Consider the following 21,294-nt stretch of genomic DNA (forward strand, 5'->3'; position numbering starts at 1 on the left):
ACTTAATTGCTGGTGTTTCTATTTATGGCTGTATGTGAAAGGAATTCTTTAACAGTGGTGTCTATTTTCCCTCTTTTGATGATGTGGAAACAAATAGAAATCTATGAAGTTAATTAAAATGAAGACTAAGGAGTCTGAAAGCCCCTTCATTCTGTCTTGTTTCCAGTATGACCTAAGATTTCAGGCAATGGTCTAGTATCTTGAGGTGTCCTTGCTTAAAAACCTATGCTTAGGAGTACTTTGGACTAAGGACATATTAATTTATTTTTCATATAAGGTCTATTATATTCTAGAATTTGTTGAGAACCAATTTTCTGATTTTTTTCAGACTGAATTTTGGTTGTGGGGATGCTCAACTTTTACACGTAGGAGATTAACGGTTAGAATGTTTTCCTGGGATCAAGATGATTTTTATCGGTTTTAAAGAGGCATCGCCTGCATCTCAAGAAAATAAAATTTCATTAAAAAAAATAATTCCAGATAAATACATTACTGATCAAACTCACCCTCTGAGCAATCAAGAATGCAGGAGTATCTGAGACCAGAAATAAATCAGGAAAGAGCAACCCTTCTACTTGAGTGCAGTGACTTTTTTAAGATTTAATACTTTAAAACTGAAAAGAACATTTAGTGTATCCCTATAAATGACTCATGAATTTCTGGCTAAGGCACTCACATGCAAAAGGACAGTTCTGGCTTTTCTTTTTGTGTCTGTTTTGCTTGTAATGGTCTAATACATAATAAATGTTCAAAATGCATTTATTTGCCATTTCCTTTCCCAGAAGGAAACTCAAACCTTTCATGCAAGTGGTTTTATGTAAGTTTTCCAGGTCCAAATTAGAATTTCTGATTAAATTAAAAGGAATTTCTGAGACTAATTGCATAACACAAAGTCTGCCAACTGAAGTGTCCCACACATTCCATAGCATAGATTGACCAGCACATGCAGGGAAATATATCCTTCCAGGTGAATGAAGGAAGTTATGACAAACCTAATGATCAAGAGTTTTGATTCAGTCACTAAAACATACAGGCTCTGGAGTAGTAACAGATGACCTCTCTTCCCCACATGGTTCTTTCATGCTACCACAACCTGCTTTGCACCTTTAAAACTCTCCTCCAAGTTTTCATGCCACACTGAGGTCATGATACAATAACCCTCAGTTTTGTGTTATAAACCATTACTCTGGCCAGCTTCATATATTTCTCCTGTTTTCAGGAAACTCCAGATCTACACTGTTAAATCACAAAGAGCCATAGAGCTAAGTCAATTTCTAGATCTCTTTTTGTTCTCGCTGCTCAGTTGATAGCTCACTCATCATGCTTTTATCGACCACTCTAGTGAACTCTGTCAAGACAAACCAGTTAGAAAGGAGGTATAATCCAAGCAGTTTAGAAACAAATCATTCAGCAGTCTCAGCTCTCTCAGCACTTCTTCACGTGAAAGATGTTCCAGTCCCTTAATAATGTTTGTAGCCCCATGGCGGACTCACTCCAGTATGTCCATGCCTCTCTTGTACTGCAGAGCCCAGAACTGGACACAGTACTCCAGATGTGACCTCACCAGTGCTGAGAAGATGGGAAAAATCACCTTCTTTGACCTGCTGATCTTTCTAATGCAATCCAGGATTGCTGACCTTAAGGTGCATTTCTGTCTCATATTCAACTTGCTGTCCACCAGGACTCCAAGGTTCTTTTCAGCAGAGCTGCTTTTGAGCCAGTCAGCCCCAAGTATGTACTGGTGCCTGGGTTTATTTCTCCCCAGGGGCAGAATTTTGCATTTCCCTTTGTTTAACTTACTGAGATTTCTGTCTGCTCATGTATGCAGCCTGTCAAGTTCCCTCTGAATGGCAGCAAAACCAACAGTTGTAACAATTACTTCTCAGTTTTACATCTGCAGACTTGCTGAAGGTGCACTTGGTCCCATCATCCAGATGTTAAACAGTGATGGATCAGTGATGGATCAGTGATGTTAAACAGTGCTGGATCCTGGATTGGCCCCTGGATTACATTGCATGTCAGAAGGAAAACTTTTTGGGGTGTATGGAGTATTTTGTCCTACTCCAGAACATTGTTAATTTTATATGGACAGAAAAACTGGCAGAAAGCAAGTCTAGTGGTAGGCATTTAACAGGTAGGAAGGACTGCCACATCTGTTCAGCATATACTGAAAGTAGAGGTTTGCCTTCAACAAGCACTGTGGAGTACTCATGACTCAAGATAACCTAAGCTACTTTGAGATTTCTTCAAACTTCATCATTACTCCAGATGGAGATTGCACTGCTTATTGCCAAAATTTTATTCAGGCACAGACTTGCAGTTTCAGTTGCATTCTGAACAAGATGATTGATGGTGTACATAAAGGTCTAGTTGCAACAATTGTCTCCATTCTATGCAGAAAGGTATATACTTGTGATGAAAGTTGTGAGCTCTCAAACATGTAGATCTTCAAGCTGCCAACTTAGATTTGTCTCGTTGAGTACTTACTACATTTCAGACAACACCAAAGGGATTGATTAAATGGAATTTTTGTTGTTTGAGTATAGACTGCAGAATTTATGAGTGCATATGTGTTCATATACATGTATATATAAACATGGCCATTAAAGTTTTCCTAATTTTTATCTGTCTTAAAATTTGTATGAGTATGATTTATCTTTTTAAAATAAATGGTAGAAGTAATATTTTTCTATGATCCTATTTTTATAAGACTCAAAAGCTACTGGTATTTTCTCTCTTTAAAAAAATACAAGGTATTAACAGGATTCTTTTCAGCTCAAGATTGACTTTGCTTCATTCTATACTGCTAAAGCCCTGTTTGGAGAAGCTGAAACTGAGCCCTCACTTACAGCAAAAGATCTATGATCCATGACATGCCTATTGAGAAAAATTCATGAAGTGATTTTAAATGATTATAATTAATTTTCCTCATTTTCTAAAAAATAGCAGCAAAGACACAGATCTGATTTTCCTTGGTGTCATTTCAGGGTCAGAGGGAAATATATAGCTTTCTAGGAAACAAGAAGGAGGAGAATCATACAAACCAGTCTTGTACAGCTAGATCGACTTGACCATTGCAGCTGTTCTGAGTACTGTGGGTGACTAACATGCTTCAGTAATTTCTAATCACAAAATCACAGAATCACATGGGGTTGGAAGGGACCACTGGAGATTATCTAGTCCAACCACCCTGTCAAAGCAGGTCCACCTAGAGCAGGTTGCACAGGAACATATCCAGGTGGGTTTTGAATGTCTCCAGAGAAGGAGATATTCTACCCCTGCCTTTTTTTTTTTTTTTCCCCAAAATTACTAGTGTAACATTCAGATCTTGCTGTATGATAACAATCATATTCCACAAGTTTCAGCTGTCAAAGCTCTGCATTGGAGAGTGGGAGGGATCCAATACTAGAATCTAAAGACAACAGTCTTAATATGGTTGTGAAAGCAACCATGTATCAAAGTATATGTCTTAAATTTTATTTCTTCTTTCCCCCTGTGCATTGTTTCTCATCACAGCCAGTGCAGCAGAGTTTAGAGAACTATGAATATTAAAACATGCCCATTAAAAACCATGTCAAAATAAATACATCTTGGATGGAGCAGCAGATTCTAATGAGAAAATATTCGTCAAAAATGCTGTGACTAGCTCTGGTCAGTACACTCAAAATAATGCTCATTGCTTTCCCATGATGAATACATCATCCTGAGTTGTCATTGTATATTTTGAGATATACAACCAGGAATAATTTCAGTAGTACAGTGTGTTGAAACACCACATATTTTTTCTATTTTTAGATAATAATTTTTCAAACACTGTTTAGAAATATGACTGAGTCTACAATTATTAATCATTCAAGTAGGAAATGTTATTAATCAAAAATATGCAAAGTGATAAGAGCAAGGCCACAAACATTGTTAAAGTTTCTTGAAGATTAAGTCAGAAGTATTTGTTAGATTTTTCTCATTTCCTTGTATTCTTGCCTGTTTTATAAAACCAGCATAAATTTATCAGTATTCAAACAATGCTCCAATTATGCAACATCACATTTTTATTTCTATTTCAATGATTTGTTTTGCAAAGTAATATTTAAAATGTAATGTAAAAATAGAGAACTTTGATCCATCCTTAAATATTAAGACATCATTACCCCTGTATTATCATAGAGGGGCTTATCATTCCATCTTCAGGAATTTGTGTCTTACTGGTTAGTTACTGCTATCAATATAACATTTTGAAAAGCTGTTTGAGCCATGAAATAATGACCTAAGATTTTGAAGTGGCACCACTATAAATCTTAAGTTATTGCTATAATAGATTTTAATGTTGACAGTTCTTGGTTTAACTTAGTAGCTTAAGTCTTGTAATGGAGAAAATGCTGGGAAAACCATTAGAATGTGAGGAGAAAAAGATCAATATATTAAATACTGGGGCTACCAGCATGCCAAAATACGTTTGGGTTGGATCACATTATTCTGCTTTAAAGCTAGAGTGAAAGGAGAGTTGGCTTATTGCATTGGAAGTGCTAAAATTAAGCACTATACTGCTCAAAGTGCATTATTCTGCAGTAAGCGTCCTAATACATTTAGTGTACACTCATTAGGAGATAATTGATTTTAATTGCCCATTTGCCCAGAGGAAGTGATTTTTTTTTTTTTTTAATACAAATAAAGAAGCAATAGTGTAATTTTGTTTTGTTTTGTTTTGTTTTGTTTTTAAATTGTCATCAGTCATTGAAGTAAAGAGTGGGCAAGTAGCTAACATGCCAAGGCAGGTAAATTTTAACAACTGTGCTGCAAGGTTGCTAAATTAATACACTTAAGGAGACACAGGAATTATTTCAGTTTCTGATCAAGGCTCTTGGGACCAATTATCCAGCTAGAATAAATCAATAGCTTCCATGAAGGAAAATACTTTTGTTATATCTTTTTCACTATATGTGGAAAGCAATTTTATTTCTCATACTTTGGAAGGAAGATGATGACTGGCACCACACAGCTTGAATATCCGTAGGGTAGAGAGTCTTTGTTTATTCTTTTTTTCCCACTGTGTCTAGGATTCTTGAGGTCTGATTCTTGATCAGGGTCTCTTGCTGGATATCACAGCTAATAATAGAATAAATGCTTTCAATCTTTGCTAAAGGACTACTCACCTGTGTGAGAGAGGTGTAGCGAAAACTGAATTCATGAAGGTTGAAGCTGTTTTAGAGTTAAGGAAATAATGGAAATCATGAGCAGACTCAAGGAGTGAGAAGGGAGATAAAAGTTTGAGAATTCAGAAAAGTGGAATAATTGAGCTCTTTTTTTTTTTTTTTTCAATTAGTGATACTTTATTGTGTTTTCTATGTTTTCTCTACTCATCTTATACTGTCAGAGATGAAATACTGGGCTAGATTAACTTTGTCCAGAGCTTCTAGTATTGGGATTATATGTACTCATTAGAGGTGGTAAAGATGTTCAAGATATTTACAACATCCTGGAAATAATTTTCTGTATACCCCCTGGGAGAGGATTGAAGAAAAGCTTCAAAGATGGTTAGAGGCTAGATCTCCCTCCTTAAGTTGAGTGATAGAGGGAACTGAACTTGATTAGCCTAGCAAAGAAAAGTGTAAGGGGTGATCTAAAAGCAGCTTACTGCCACTTGAAGGGGAGTTACAGAGGTGATGGAGCTAAATAGTTTTAAGCTGTGATAGATGAGAGACCAGAGAGACCAGATCCATAAAATCTACCTTGGGAGATTCTAATTACCAAATAAGACTTAGAGTTGGCTTCAAGCGGGAGAATGGAGTAGATGACTTCTTTTCCACTGATATTTACAGTTTTCCTATATTTAAAAAATAAGACGCTGTAGCCCTAAAAAAAGTTATATCTCAGTTTTTTCTAAAATACAAATAGATAAACTAATCAGAATAGAATCCTATTTCTCTCTCCCTAGGAAATCATTAATCTTCATTAAGAAAGTCTTATTTGTTTATTTATTTACTTACTTAAACACACTATTTTATTCAGTCTTACATGCCACCTTTTATTACTTTCCTTTGCCAACACTAAATTTTATACCCTATAAAAATGCTAGGAACTTTTTGAGGAACACCTCAACTATTTTGAGGAACGCCATTTCACCAACCTATAGTTTAGGATTAAAATAAATCAAACATGAAAGTCTTTTTGTTTACACTGTAAGAACCAGCCCCCCAAGTTGGAAAAATCAAATTTTGATGCTGCAGTTCTGGAGACCTATGCAGTTTACCTGTAAAATAGATGTCCCATTCTCCGATAGCTATCCAAAACTAAAGGACTGAGCTTTATATAAATGTACAGAGATATTTTCTATTAATCTGAATTAAAATTAACTTGAAACTTGTTATTTAATTAAAATATTATTTTACTGGTTCTGATACATAATTATGTGATTTCAATTTTTTATATTCCCATATATATGTACACACACGCGCACACACATATATATATACACATATACACATATGTATATATCTTACAGATTTCCCAGGAGAAATCTACACATATAGTAGCATTTTGTGAACTTTTGAAAATGTAACATGTCATGACACAGAGCAGTGTATGATACATAAGAAACAACTAAGTCAAAATGCTAATAAAATAAAATCATAGAATCATAGAATCATAGAATGGTTTGGGTTGGAAGCCTTTCTTTATAGGAGAGTTGTTCCAGCCCTCTGATGATTTTCATAGACCTCCTCTGGTCCAAACTCCCTTAGGGTGTCTAAATCCTTGCCCTTGTTCTCACTGTGATTTTGCCTCTGGGAACTTTGGGAGACATACAATAGAGGAAGGTGAGACAACAAAAGGAATATTTTAGTGTGATCAATACTGAGTTAATGGTGAATTTTCCCAGATTACAAGGGGTTGTTTTTTTGGTGAATAATCATTTTACTCTCTACAAGAAAATTCAGAATTGTAACTTCACACGCCAAAATGTGATGCATGTAGAAGGGCAAAAGTCAACCCTTGTTAGGAAACTTTCACGTTAATGTTTTGTAGTTCATTCCAATTAGAAAGAAACTGGAAATAAATATTTGCTCTGGAAATGAAAGCATAAAGATGTGTGTTAGGCTTTGGTGTATAAATGAAGAAATATGAAAGAAGGGGGTTTTTAATAGCATTTTCTTTTTTTGGTTGACTAACAGTAATCTTATCCCTATCTTCTGTGGTGCTTTTTCCTTACATTTTTTTTATTTTGTTATGTTTTATTTTGATTTTAATAAATTTAATTGCATATGTTAATACTTGAGATGATTACCAAAAATCTGTTTCGATGCAAATCTATGTTGAGCATCCAAAAGGTGTACGCATTTTAAGAAATAGCTGAGAGCACAAAACTTGATTTCATTTTTTCAGACTTAGTACTATGATGTGTAATCCTTTATTAAGCTATCAGAGGAACAATCTCTACCAAAAGCTGTGAAGTATACAGAAAAACACTCACTGCGTCAATGTTTCATATTTATATGTAACAATGTCAATGTTTCATATTTATATATAGCTAATGAGAATTTTTTAATAGGGATTTTGATAAAGATGAAGTAATTGATTATGGTTGATTTTCAAAAACATTTCAAAATTTAAAAAGTCCCCAAAATTATTTCACAATGTAACATTGTTTTTGATTGAAAACGGTGTTTCTTGCAATGCTTTTAAAGTGAATTTGAAGCAAAAATGCTAAATAAAAGGTTTCTAGATGAAATATTTTTATGCACCAGATTTTATTAAACTTATCCTTTAAATGAAAAAAAAACACCAACAAAGCACTGCTTTTTGGAACTGGAATTTCTTTTTTTAATTTCTTAAGCCTTGCAGGATATGAAAAGCTTTTGCATGCAATTCCAGTTAAAGATACTTTACATTTCTAGTTCACTTCTATGTTTATGTGGTGCCACATAAACAAATACATTCCTAGAATACTCTAAGTAAAGCAGTACTTCAGTACTGCTTGAAATGAAAAAACACCACTTACTACATTGCAACCACTTGCTTTGCCAAAAGTACTAAAAGAAATATATTAAATTCTTGAAGCATACTCTCTTTGATTAGTCTAATATGTATTTAGCACGACAAATGAGAAAAAATCATATGAAATTTCTGATAAAATTCTGCTTCTTTAGGAAAACCAGAAAGACTTTTTACAAAAGGCCTGCCCCAGAACACAGGAAAGCACGCTGCCCCTGCCCAGTCTTAAGAAGGGTATATATATAAAGTAGGCTTATTTTTCGTCCCCCAACTTCAGTCTAGGAGAATCTCTCAATCTGTATTTGCTCAGTTAAGAGTCACTTCTGAAACCCCGTAGAAGGTCTCTGCATATGGATAAGTGAGATTTCTGGGGATGTTCTGTGACACATGGAGAAAAAAATGCTGAATGGAGATTAAACTTCTTTCTTTCACAGCTAAAATTTTGGGCTCATATTTTTAAAAACATAAATTTCTGTTGCAAAATCCAAATCTCCTAGTGAACCTATATGTGTGCCCACAAAGAAGCCTGAAAGGGCACAGTACAAGCAATTTGTATCAAGTAGCCTTGAGGCACACATTTAGCTCAGAAAATTATTGCCTGAGGAGTGACTTTAATAGTCCACTCTTTTGATGTATTTACTTACCCATGGTAATTAATTTTCTTTTAAATAAATCCATAATCATCTGAATGACTTTCCTTAGAGTATGACAGCTTGCCCAGATGAAGGACCTTCCACCTGAAATATCATGGATTATAAATGTTCTAAGAAAGAAAATAAATTCGATTTTTTAATGAATGCTACTTACGGCTTGTTGAATTAACAGGCAGAAATCAAAAAAATGGTAAAAAATATATATAAGGAGAGAGAAAATTCCACACTTAAAAGAGTCATTAGCTGTTCTTGCTATTTTGTCTAAAAGAAAATAAGTTGATAAATGTAAAGGACAAGATTTTAGTTCCACATTTCAATTAGGCTCTTGAGCTTTACAGTGCATTTATGTTCCAGTTGTCTCTTTGGAACCTGTGTCTAGTTATGAAGTGGTGAAGAGACACTATGAAAGCTATCCATGCCACATATTTTAGACAACCAGACAGTATAACAGGATGAATTTGGAAAACGTTTTCCCCCTCCACTGGTTGTAGAAAGAACCTAGATAACTTGCTTAAAATAGTTACCAATCATTTGTAGGTAGCTGGCACTGGGTGAGAAGATTCCTATGTATGCCCCATACTGTTGATTCTTTCTTTTCAGAGTAAAATGGGAAACAAAAATCAGGAGATGAGTAAATATATCTTCTTTACCTTTGTTATAATGCACCAGATGATTAAATTATATATAGATTAATAAAGGTAAAGTTAACATCAAATGTCACCAGTCTGGAACACTATCAAGCTATGGCTGTCTTAAGAAAGACAAGATATTTTGTCTCTGTAGTTGAAACAGACACTATTTTCTATACAGGAGAGATTAGAAAAGTGAAAGCTCTCCTTTAGTTTTTAGGACTTTCTCCATTAGTCATATTGATTTAAGTCTTCTCCTGAAGAATCAATGCCATGAATGACAGCCAGCCAGACTTCAAGCACTGTTTTCTTCAGTTGATGTGTCGTGGTCTGCATTGTGCATTTGCTAAATTGGTTTCAATCCCTGATCATCACACCATTTTCTACCTACCACACAGTAAACATTTCTTTTACATGTACTGCATATAGCTAGCTGGATGCCCAGTGAGGGTACTAAGCAGACATCTGGGGACATTCCCCATGACTGCTGAATTGATCACTGTATGTTTCAGGTGGCAAGCCCCAAAAAGTCATACTTTAAAAGGCAAATGCAAGAGTTGCAACCTTTGTTATGCCAATAAAATGCTTGCTACGTGCTCCATTTAACTGAAACAAGATTCCTTGTGCTCTGTTACAAACCTGTGTATTGGGTGTAGATGTCAAGGTTTTGGTAGCAGGGGTATGTGGGCTTTGCAAGGAGAGGCCAGAGGCTGCCCCATACCAGACATAGCTGGTTCCAGCCAGCTCCAATGGATCCACCCACCGCAGGACACAGCTGAGCCCCTCAGCCAAGATGGTGGTATCTCAGGGAAAAAAATATTTAAGAAAAGGTAAAAAACATTGTACAGCATTTGTGAGAGAGAACAGTGAGAAAGAATATGAGAGAAATAACTCTGTGAACACCAAGGTCAGTGAAGAAGGACTGGGAGGAGATGTTCCATGTGCCAAAGCAGAGATTGCCCTAAAGATCATAGTGAAGACCACTGTGAAGCAGGTTGTGCCCCCTGCAGGAGAACTCCATACCAGAGCAAGTGAAAATGCACAGAAGGCAGCTGCAGTGAATGGAGAGCCAACACTGGAGCAGGTTTTCTGGCTGGAGCTGCAGCCATGGGGGACCGACCTGGAGCAGTCTGTTCCCAATGGACTGTACCTTGTCCATGCTCCTGGACCCATGTCCAGGACCCATGCTGGAGCAGATCTTGAAAGAACTGCAGCCTGTAGGAAGGACGCCATGCTGGAGGAGGGAAAAGCATGAGGAGGAAGAAAGTACTATGAACTGACTGCAGCCCCTACTCCTCATCCTCCTGTGACACTAAGTATGGGAAGGGAAGGAGGTAGAAAGCTGGGAATGAACCAGTGAAGTTGAGTGAAGAAGCACAGGTGAGGGACAGAAGAGGTTTTTAGTTTTGGCTTTGTTTTTTACCATGCTAGTTAATTTTTAATTGGCAATAACTTAAAATAACTTTCCCCAAGTTGGCCTAGGATGGTAGCTGGCAAGTAGACCCTTTCTTTATCCTGACACATGAGCTTTTCTATCTTATTTTCTCTGCCTGGCCTATTGAGGAGGGGGAGTTAGAGACCAGGTGGGTGGGCAGCTCTATCAGCCAGCCCAACGCAACCACCACAACCTGAAATTTCAAAATATCCTTGAGGATATTTCTTCCTGTTAATTATGATTGCCACTGTTGTAATGCAAATACTCAGTGAGCAGCCTATTAAAGCTGAAGATGATGAGCTCAGGAAGTATTCTTGGAATACTGATGCTGCAGATGATATATCTTTCTGATACCTGCATTTCAAGACTTGAATTGGAGCCGATTTCACATCTTCATGTTCAGTAAAATATTTTTTCAAAAATTTGTCTAATGCCTGTTTGAATCAGTCCTAGCTTTTAGCATCCATGACACTCTCTGGCAGTGAATTTGAGACCAAAATAGAACATTTTCTATTTGCTATTTCATTTTTCTCTTTTGTAAATTACAGTTGTTTTTGTAATTTTTTTATAATTCTCCCCAATTCTTAAATTGTTTAATAATAATCTCAGCTCTTTTCCAGACTGAGACTTTTTAAAGTGTTTGAAGCAGAAAAATATGAAATTTTCTTGTGACTATGGATTAGGGAGGAAAAAAAAAAAGAGAAGATTCAATATCATGAAATATTACAGTAAGAAAATTAAAATAAATTCTGGTAACTCTGAGCAAGGTTTGATTATATGCTCTAATTTAGACATCTAGACTCTAGAGATCCAGATCTGAGCTACACACTGTATGATCTTTTCATTGTCACTGGTGAGAAGTAGGTATGTCCAGTTGGGAACTTCATTCATCCTACAATAGGTGTCTTTAGGTTTGATAAATACTTTCCTGAATGTGTCTGTTTCTCTGCATTAGCTAACTAGCTGAAATAGGCATTTCTCTTTTCTACATTAAATAAACCCCAGCTAAGTGGGGACAGTACAGCTATGATAGGTTTTCAACATTTGGAGGACATTTGTTTTAATTTATACTAGATGCTGGGTCCTTAAACTAGGTTTTTTTTATCTCCCTTCAAATTCAACAAGAATGTAAATATTCAGCTAAATAACACTGAACACAGGATGCAAAAAGCGTGCCTTGAGCCCTCTGGCATGGAAGACTTTTCTCAATTTCTTGAAGGGATCATAGGGCTAAAAATATTCATTGCAATCTCTTACAGCTGAAACACTTATCCTCTCTGTGGTGGTAAATATTAGAATTAGTAATGCCAAACAGAGTAGTTACTATACTGCAGCCTTTGAGGAAATGGCTTAGGAGTGTTACATATTAAAAAATTAAAATTTTCAATACACAGAAGATTTTTGGTAGCTGTGGACCATTGTGTTTACTGCAGTATCCAAGGGATAAAAAAACACTAATATACAATACATGGTGTTGCAAATTTATTTTATATACAAGACCAAGTTCTCTTTTCTCCTCAATGTCTGTTCACTGAAATTCTGTGTGGATCAGGGAAACAATGTATCTTTTTGAATTTTTTGCTCAATATTTTAGTGCAATAGTGGTTTGGATGTTCTATCAGTCGTCTATAAGTTCACTAGCTGAGAATAACAGAGACTTAACACTCGTCAGCTTTGCTTTCCAGACTATCATGTGCACAACCGCTCCTTTACAACACCTAAGATTTTCTGGCATTGGAGTGTCACAAAGGAAGTGAAAGGAAGTGAACAAAATAGTAGTTCAGCCTCTAGTGTTTCATACAGTACCAGGGAGAAAGTCATAGTCAGTTGCTAGATATTTACTTTCTTCTTATGTATATTACATACATATTTCTACAGTAAATTTCCATGGCAATCTGCTATTTATGCATTCCTAGAGGCATTTAGGCAGTTCAGTTTAAGTTTGAAGACCAGTGGACTACACACACCAAAATTCTTTAGAATGGCAGTTTTATTTACATTTCTAAGTAATAACTTTGTGCCATGGAATATCTATGATGTTCTTATTTGTATTCATACCCTGATGAACAGATGGAAAAATGATCCATTCCTTTTCGTGTTGTCACTGCTTCAGTTACCATAATAATTTGATTTACTATTTCTGGCTCAAACTATTAACTCAAAAAGAAAATTACTTAATTTTGCCGTGTGGCATTAGACTTTGAGCAACAAAACAACACAACAGCACATGCATGTGGTGCACTGTGTTGTATAGTATTTAACAGCATTTTTCCCCACTGTACCTCATATCCTCTTTTCAATATACTATGTCTTTGATAGTTGAGCTAGGTAGAATTTAACTTTGAGATCCAGAAAATCAACCATGACAACGTCAATATAATTTAGAAATAATCATTCCTTGGGTGGATAAGTAGTCTTAGAAATGTATATGATTGAAAATTAGTGACTTGTGCTGTGCTTTTGCACTTAGTTATATGAAAATCTAACATGCTTTTAATATTCAGACCTATATAAGATTGTAAGATCTAAATTGAACCTTTTAGTCCCCAAAACTAAGAAACTAATCATTTGTCCCTCACTTGAGATTTTTAGCTTCTGGTCCACCTTCACTGTCCTTTCCTCAGAATCTGAACTTAATTTTTAAGACTGCTAATGGATGAATTCCATGTATTATCTAAACAGGGATCTGATTATGGTTTCTGTAATGAATTCTTACCATGCCAAACTAGAAGGTATCAGGAACAGCTGGGATTTGTGTTTTAATTTATTCAGCAGTTTTAAAAAAAAGACAAAAAATTGTTGGGGAAATTATTCCCTTCTTTTTCAGCTATTAAAATTACATTAAACTGAAAAAAAATTTCTGAGAATTAGATATTATAAATATCTAATTCTATCTTTATGAAATATCAGTGGTTGATGTAAACTCATTTAACCAAATGCAGACCTAAAAAGAGATATTTTCAGAAGTTGAACTTTCCTCAAATCGTTTGTTAATACAATGAGTCTTTGATCTAACATCTGAAGCATCAAGGTAAAAGTCTATAAATTTTTTACTCACACTGTCAAAATCTGTTGAGAATACAGTGTTGCCCAAAAGAAGAAGTTGAGATATTTGGTTTTTCAGATGTTATTCAAGATGTCTGTAGTACTATAGAAGACTATGGCCCAAAAGCATTGGGCTTGTTTAATTTCAACCTTTTAAAGGGTTTAGTTATCTACTTTGAAAGTTTTCATGTTGAAACATATTGGTTCATAAATTTCAATTTTAGTAAGAGTTCTGGAATACCGTTTCTCATCCTTCCACAGATACCAAGAAGGAAGAGGATGTTTCTACAGAAGAAAGATAAATCAGAGACACTTCAAAGAAAATAAATCAGAAAAAAAGAAATATTTCAGTGATATGATTAATTTTGTTAAAAAAATAAAATCAAAACTTCCACTCCCCTTACCCTGGAAAATCCCTAGGAAAAGTCCTTGGTCTACTATTGTTTCTTCCCTCTGTGTGTCCCATCTTTTAAGGCTGCCACTGGTAGTTTATCAGCTCCCTTCCTCCCTTTTGTGTTGTTGCACGTGGCAGTGGCCCCATAGAGCCATACCTTGCTGGGCAGAAATTACCCAACCTATATGTAGGTAGAAAAGTTTTAAGCTTTACAGGGCGGCCAAGCCAAAGGAACTTTGTGTTGTTATTTAATTAATTTGTTTGTTCAGATGTTTCCTTTAAACCCTAAAAAAATAACACTATCCACTTTACAAAATATATGAATTCATTTTAGAGCAAATTTCTGGAACAAAAATGCATCTTTTCCCATAAATAATTTATGTCAATTAAAACTATCCCTTACTGTGGGATATGATAATTATTATAAGAATAATAACAGGATAAATTCCTTAAAGTAAGGGAAAGATCACCAGCTCAATTCTGTGTTGGGCCGGGGTTAAGAGTAAAAAAAATTATCTAGTTAACTGGAGACTTAGCTGTTCATAAATCCTGCAGGGACATAATATTCACTGGAGGGAAGACCTTGAGAGAAAGGCTAAACAGAAGGTAACAGCTTGAAGAACTGGATTACCCAGGACACACTCAAATTGTAAGCACATCTGTTGTAGGCAGTCGATTCGTTATGATAATTTATGCTTTTAATCTTTTTGTAAATATGCCCAGGAGCGGTGCAATGGATACATAGTAACATGCTTCAAAATAAATAAATTAATCTGTGTAGGTGTGAAAACAGGAATTCAGTCTCTTTTCTGATCTTTGGGCAACCAGCCATTACTACTTTCTGTAGCACTTCCAGGTACTGGGATTTTTGGATGTACATGAATAAGGGATGAGCACTAAGTATGCAATATATAAATTAGCATTCTGAGACAACAGCATTACAGTCCATCTGCATATTATTTTTTGTTTTTAGCATTTCTGTAATATGCAACTGTGTATGTGTGCACATTTATATATATATGTCTCTTGCTTTCCAAAATGAAAGAGAAAATAGTAGCTGATGATGTAACAGAAAGATTTCGAATATCAATTCATTACTATTCTGTAATAGAGGAAGTGCTTACCAATGCATATTTTATGATCCTGCACATTAATTCCATTATTCAGAAATGCTGAGGTTATATTCCAGACAAAATATAACTCTTCCTATTTCACACCCTAATTAAGAACAGATTTGAATTCACCTTGCAAAATGCATTAACATTCTGACTTGGAGGTACAGGTCAAATGTAAATTACCTGGCAATTATGAGTGAAAGTCCAGAAAGTGCCAGCTTAAAGTGCCTGAAGACTATTTTTTGTTGACCTCATTAGAAATATTTTAAATGAATGCATAAACATGAAGAAAAATGGAAAAGATTTTTATTTTAAGTTTTCAATTAGTAAGTAATGTTGATAATGCCTTGGTCAGAAACACTGAGAAAGAAGAAACGACTAATAAAGTAATGAGAGTATAAAAAATAGAAATACCAAATATTTTCTATATAATTTTTAGTGACAAAAAATTATTAATTCCTAATATTATGCAGTCATCATAAGTGGAAGTGTAAAAACATAAATCACTTAAAAAAATTAACAAGTGGAGGATTATACAGATACAGACCTATTTTATAGTTATGACATTTACATTGTATATATATATATATACACACACACTATGACACATCTGCTTTCCATTTTCATATTATTAGCAGGTCTTTTCAGCTGAAGAGTTCCTTGCCCTGTCTTGCTTTGCCTTGCCTTGTCTCTTGCTTTCCCTGTTGTCGTGCCTCTTGCCTTGCCTTTTACCATTTCCCCTGCAGTCCTGTTAATTATTTTGTATTTTTCTGGTACTGAATTACCAAAATCACAAAAGGTCGTAGACCAAGTATGATGTAGTTTCTCAAATAATCAATGGGAAAATACTGATACAAAGCATATCTTAGACTGAATATTGTTCTTGGTTGGAAATGTCAGATGCAGTGAATTTGCCTTTTAAAATGATAGAATTTACTCTTTTGTGTGTTCCCTCACTTCAATATTTCTTCTTAGTGTCATTTGAAAGCTAGACTTATCACAGCAAATGAAGTGTAACACCCACAGCATGATGTCAGAGAGAGATCACAAGCTGGAAGGGATCCCAGCAGGCTGGATTTCATCAGCATCACAAATCAAGCATGCTTTCTGATGTGTACTATTTGCCATATGTGCTTTGTGCTGTTTGAGTATCAGGCGTCTTTAGTAATTAAATAAGCCTTTCAATGCATTTTAAATAGGACAAAGAATTAAGAATTATATAAATAACCTTTTATGTTGTTTCTTATCCACTTCCAATGTAACACAAATATAATAATCCCTATCAGGATATTTTCAGGGGTTGGCCAAATCAAGATGAATAATTCATTCTTGAATAGATCTTACCAACACATAAATCCAGGACCAAGTAGGAAAGAAGGTAGACTGCTGCTGAAGCTGTCTGTCTATAACTTCATGTCTTATGCTGGCGAACATTAAAAAACAGGGTAGTACATGCAGAAGACTTGTACTGATTCTGAAGACAACAGGAGAGAGAGCGGTTCTGGAAATAGTTTGGTAGGTATTTGTCGCCTTGGAGTGATGGCAGTTAATTTTTTTTAGTTTCAGCCACAGCCTTAAGCTTTCTTGTTAGCAGAGGCTGTGTGACCTGCTAGGAATTCTGAAGATCTATCTCCCTCTGAAGCCATAGCATTGTGATATATATTGCAGACAGAATAAGTAAAGTCTGTAGCGGAAATACTGGACTGAAAATTTCTGAAAAAAATTCTGCTGTAATAACCATTTTTCTGTCAAGCTATGTTGATTCCCATAAGCAATAGCAAATTTTCTTTCTGTACCCACTACTTACAAAAAGGGAGCAAAAGTCTTCATATATATGTTGGAAGATTGCATTTAATGACTTTAATGTGTTAAATAATGTAGGAAATATTAAAATATTTGCAACCAACCTTTTTATGTTCTTACATAAAATATAAGGATTTTTTTTCCTATTACTTTGGGAATAATTATAAAATTTACTTATGTCTTTATTGCTTGTAAGCAGTCCCCAGTTTGCACCAGTAAATATGTTGGAGTATTATAATCAGTGAATTAGACATTAGTTTCATTATTAATTACATTTATGTGCCTTTGAAATGTTTGGTTGGAAAAAAAAAAGCCAAAACGGCAACCAAAAAAAATACCAGTCAATGAACACCAAGGTGAAAATAAGAGAGAGATTAGGGACTGTGAAAATGATCCATGTTAATGAGAACTCTAAGTAAAACAGGATAATGAATTAATTCCTTAAGAACATAAGTTAGAGCAGATAACAATATGGATATGCATTTGTGTCATTCGTCTCTTTTACTTATAGCACGGTGATAGCTTTGTTATAGTGAAATCATGTGCTTCCTAGATGAGTTAAGAACAACCGTTCAGTTTGGATGTCAGGGAGAATCCCAGATACAGATTTTCATAACAGATTTAAAGGAACCTGTTTATGTGCAAGAGAGTTACCATTATTTTGTTACCATTGGTTACTGTGTCCAGCTTTGGAGTCCTCAACACAGGAAAGACATGGATCTGTTGGAACGGGTCCAGAGGAGGGCCACAAAGATGATCAGAGGGATGGAGCACCTCCCCTGTGAGGACAGGCTGAGACAGCTGGGGTTGTTCAGCCTGGAGAAGAGAAGGCTCTGGGGACACCTCGTTGCAGCCTGCCAATAGCTGAAGGGAGCCTACAGGAGAGCTGGAGAGGGACTCTTTGTCAGGAGGTGTAGTGACAGGAGAAGGGGTAATGGCTTTAAACTGGAAGAGGGGAGATTTAGATTAGATACTAGAAAGAAATTCTTTCCTGTGAGGGTGGTGAGGCACTGGAACAGGTTGCCCAGGGAGGTCGTGGATGCCCCATCCCTGGAGGTGTTCAAGGCCAGGCTGGATGGGGCTTTAAGCAACCTGGTCTAGTGGGAGGTGTCCCTGCCCATGGCAAGGGGGGTTGGAACTCGGTGATCTTTAAGGTCCCTTCCAACCCTAACCATTCTGTGATTCTATGATTATAGATTACAGAATATTTAAAAAAAAAAAAAACATTATTGGGATTTTAAGAAAAGAGAAAACTCCCAGATGAACCTTTTTATTTCTTAATCGTAGATGGTTGAGGTTGGAAGAGACCTCTGGAGGTCATCTTGTCCAACCACCCACTCAAGCAAAGTCATCTAGAATAGGTTGCCCAGGACAACTCTTGAATATCATACGAGGATGGAGACTTGCCACTTTCTCTCTGGGAAACCTGTGCCTGTGCTCTATCACCCTCACAGTAGAAAAATATTTTCTGATGTTCTTAAGGTTGAAAAATTCCATGATTTACAGTACTTTGTTATTTTTGTATTTTATATACTTCAAAATGCCTGCCACAATTTAGTTTATATCCAAAATAATCACAGTTTTTTTCATATTTATCCTGAACAGTATAGGTCAGCAATTACCTCTTTAGGAAAGTAAATTTGAAAACAGCATGCAAAAATGTTTTGGTTTTTAGGGTAGGTAGTAGGATAACAGTCAGAATCAAAGTAGTCAATATATGTAGACCAGAGTAGCTGAAAAGCTTTCTAGACTGAGAGTTTTAACTTGAGATTGGTAGCTCAGGAGGATTGAACATTAAGCTCTGCATGACTTTATGCCCCAGGTATTTTTTCTCATATTAGCTGGGGTTCTCCCTCATATCCTTACTATCAGGATGTTCTTAAATCTTCATGAGATTAAGTCTGATTCCCACTGCTTTGCAAATTCTAATTACCTAGGCAGGATTAATGCAAGATTGTGAAATATTTTCCATAAAGATTTTGTTTCACCTCTAATGAGGGACATAGTGATAGTTTCCTTAGTTCAATGCTGACTGTAAAGTCTTAGATAAATTACAAACTTATTTCATTTTTCTGTACACTTCCTAAACAGCTTCTATGTTTAAACTTTTACCTGGAGTGTGTATCACATTTGTATAATGCAGTGTTACAGTAAGTTTCTGCTGCTAACGTTAACTTTACATTATTAAAATTATCAAAGGTTTTGACATTAATATTTTTGGAAATAAGGCTACTTTTAGGTATCTTCTTGTTGGGTATCACAGTTCAACCCTCCTTTCAAGGTTTTCTGTTTGGTTTGGCTTATTTTATTTTGTTGTTTTTTTTTTTTCTCATTTTTATTTTCTTTACTTTCTCCATAGAACTCCCTTTTCTTTTACTCTGGATAACTGTCTTCCTCTGTAAGAGTCATAGTTGAGATGATGATGATTAGTCTACACCATAGAGGCCAATGAAACTCTGTTTGATTCAGTAGTACTCAAACTGAAACACTTGTTCTTCATCTCTGCTTCCTAAGGACAAGTTGGCATGTTCAAGGTTGCAATTTCCTCTAATAGAGAGCAGCTGCCAACACAGAAAAATCTCACTAGTTTTCAAAATCAGTGAGCAATTATAAGCATTCCACTGTCATATATTTTAAGACAAGTACCTGTCTAAAAAACCCAAAATTTCTATGTAAAGGAGACTGAGTAAATCTTGGCATGTACTGTGAAGAAGAATGAATCCTTTAGTAATCCTTTAGATACTTCCTTCTTTTTTTTTTCTTTCTTTTTTTTTTTTTTTTTTCTTTTAATCTACATATCCCTGGCAGTAGCTCAAATCTAATGCTATAGCTATTCAGAATTCTGTTCTTCTGTGCATGCACAAACACTTCAGGAACTGACTTCAGTAATTTCTCAGGAGGAAAATATACACAATAATAACCTTGTGTACCAACGGCTTTCTACCCAGTAAGGTAAACTTCTCTTAGCTGCCAGGGCAATTTATGCATATAATAAGAGCAAAAGAAAGTGACTGAAATGCCACTTTTGAAATAAAAAGTGTCCACACTGCTCAGAGTTAACAGGAAACGTCTGAAATGCATTCAGATAAACCAGCAAATTCCCCATACAGAAAGAGGACTTCTAAATTCAGAATGAGATTATTGACTCTGTTTTAAAAATTAGTTCACTTTGAATGTCATGTTGCTGCTGTCATTTTACTACCGATATTCCCTTAGTTCCATAAATTACTTAAGTAGTATTGTTTTTATTCCCTAAGGAGGTTCATATTATTGGGAAATTTAGCAAAACTCATGGTAATCAGTGTACTAGGTTGCATGTGAGTCTTCTATAAACAGATGTACAGTGCTGATTAGTCAAATTATTCAACTAGAAATACTCATAGAAAAGGTGATAAATTAGCCAGTATTTGAAAATACAACTTAATAAAATCATTCAAGAGGAAGGCAGGTGATCAGCCGAGTGCTGAGAACAGACAGCAGCACAGCCAGGAATACAAAGCAAAAATTCTGCCTTCTAGATAACTGACTTTCAAATAAATGTAAGAATCCATCATGCTAAGACATTTGATGGCAGTGAATCCTGCCAACATAAGTACTAAATGGCAAAAATAAAGAAGGGAGGGCAAAAAGCAGTACAGCATGTTGGATCAAAACAGTAAGAGAAATCCTCCTTGCAGAAATATTTTTGACTACTTGAAATAGAAAATGAAAACTCCCCAAAATCTTTAGTAATGTAAAAAAAGCAACAGTTACATGGTTTATACATAAAAACCTATTTAGATAGAAGTCATAAATTTGGAATACAAAACATGTTGTTTCCCCCCCCCCCCAAAAGTGACTGAAACCTTTCTTTGTTTTTCGAAAACAAACAACCAAAAAAAAAACCCCAAAAAGACAACCTCTCCTCCCCAAAATAACAAAAACCAACAGAGAAATATTGCAGTATTTTAGGATGGGTAATAATAAGCTCAGTAACATACTATTCTTTGGATTACTTCTAGAAATGCATTTCAAGTAAGTGCCCAAATCTGTATGTTCACTTAAGATAAAAAGGGAGATGCATTAATCTGTACTACCAGCAGTCTTCACAAAATAAATGGTGCAACAATTCTGAGGACAAATTGAAGAATGGACATTGAGGACAGGTTCTAAATGCTTAATGTATGTGTGCATGTTTTCCTAAAGAGAGAGATTATTTATTTCTACTGAAAAAGAAATAATTAAGAGTTTTAGC

This window comes from Calidris pugnax, unplaced genomic scaffold (assembly GCF_001431845.1).
Source record: "Calidris pugnax isolate Ruff unplaced genomic scaffold, ASM143184v1 scaffold153, whole genome shotgun sequence".
Classification (NCBI taxonomy): Eukaryota; Metazoa; Chordata; class Aves; order Charadriiformes; family Scolopacidae; genus Calidris; species Calidris pugnax.